A 2,075-nucleotide genomic window follows, 5' to 3' on the forward strand; every position below is an offset into this window, starting at 1 on the left:
TCCCTGGTGGGCAGCTCTAACTTCACATCTACTCTATTTCTTTCTGCATATATAGGGGATATGTAAACAGCGTACGCTTCCCAGAAACTTTAAATGCAGACAACATTTAAAAGTCACAATATTCATATGAAGATGCTGTCCCCATAATAACTATTTTTAGTTAAAATAGCATTTAGGCTAAGTGAAAAGAAGAAGCTTTAAGTGGTTCTTGCCTCTCTTGGCACACTAAAGTATTGAGTGACATGCAGTTACATAACTGATTGCACCTGATTCAATGCAATGGTCATCCACATCACCTAAGCTGGAAATTACCTTTTTTTTCCTAAACAGTTGCATATTTGTGTGTATTTGGTACAGTAAATAGCTGCTTTTCAGATACCAGCTGAATATTAGGGGTTTGATTTATCAGGGAAGTGGGCAGAGAGTATCATAGTTGTGAAAACCCTGATGAGAAGACCATATTTAATGACAGTGTGAAGTGCAAACGATTTCACTGTTGCTGGGGTGGGTTAAGAGCTGAGTAAAGCCCAAGTTAAGTCACTGCAGGTGTGCAGCTTAATGACCTGCAGTTAGGGAGCAGGTGAGCATAAACTGAGAACACAGAGGGCACCTTTGGTAATGCTGTTATGATGGAAGAGCTGGAGTAAATGTGGGATGGATGTCTGAGGTAAGGCTACAGTAGATGCTATTTTTCTGTGCTTTCATTTTTAATATGAGGAAAATACAGAGAAAATGAAAGTAAGCGATGTTAATATCACAGGCGTGTGAGTTGGACCTATGACTTCTCTCCATATCTTCCAAAAACTTATGTTCTTTAACTATTTGGTGAGAGGAATATGGAAAATACTCATTTTTGCAAGCCTGTTGCCTTTATTAGTTGGGGTTTTTTTAAACATAAATTTTAAAAATACATTACATAAAAATAAATACTGAAGTTATGATGCAGTTCAGCTGTGTGTATGTAAAAGTTAACTTTCAAGAATGAAGGCCTAGATTCCTTCTCCCACCCCACCCCTCCCTGCCCTGTTGAAGTGCAGCTCATGATGGGATGGATATTCTATAAAATATGAAACGTTGTATACTGATGTAGATCTTGGAAATGTTCGTTCAAGAATCCAAAACAAACCCTGTGCTTTTCTCTATATTTGTTTGGGATCATCGATGTTCATGTAGAATGAATAAAAGTTAAATGTAAAGTAGTATTAAAAAATGAAGCTGGGCTTCATGCCTAAGATGTTTTAGATAAACTAGGTTTAGCCCAAAGATGCACGTATGCACTGCCACTGATATCTGTGGGAGCTGTGTGTGTGGCCTACATATTTAAGAGCAGGATTGAATTTAAGTAGAAAGACAGAAAGGAAATGTGTGTGTGTATGTATGTGTATAGAACTTCAGTCTGTGTATATACTATATATGTGTGTGTATGTATGATAATATAAATATATAAAATAAAAGCAACCTGGTCTACTCTCATGGCTCATGCATCTATTCCCACCTGGACTATCTTACCATCCTGTCCTATGTGCTCTGTCTGGTTTGTGGCAGGGTGACTAAAGAAAGGAGTAAACCAACTGCTGAAGATACTTCCTTTCTTGCCTTTTTTTTTTTTAACTGGAATAGGTAAAAGCTCTTATTCTCATCCCTTTAGCAGTATAGAACTGAATTCTGTACAGCTGAATTAAGTACATGGTTTTAATTTGTTAATATACTTTTAAAGCTTGCTATCTATATACATTTTTGGTTAACACTGACGCTCCAGGAAGTTGCTCAGTAATGGCTGGAACTTGGAGAACAATTTAAAGCAAATTCTCCAGCGGAAGCAGACTTGCTTCCATGTTGTGACAATCACTGTGAATCCTGGTTTGTTTTGGATCAGCTTTTTTCTCCTGTCTTAAAATAGGAGACCCAACAACCTTGATTAAGGAAATCTGCTAAGGGACATGAGGCTCCTTTGTTTACTGTCTCATGAAAATATCTTCATGTTGGCAAGCCATTAAAAAGAATAACAGGGTGGAAGGAAGTGGTAAGACAGCTGAGATATGTGCTAATTTACTACATTCCCTATACAAGTCTAC

This window comes from Pygoscelis adeliae, unplaced genomic scaffold (genome assembly GCF_000699105.1).
Source record: "Pygoscelis adeliae isolate BGI_AS28 unplaced genomic scaffold, ASM69910v1 Scaffold226, whole genome shotgun sequence".
Classification (NCBI taxonomy): domain Eukaryota; kingdom Metazoa; phylum Chordata; class Aves; order Sphenisciformes; family Spheniscidae; genus Pygoscelis; species Pygoscelis adeliae.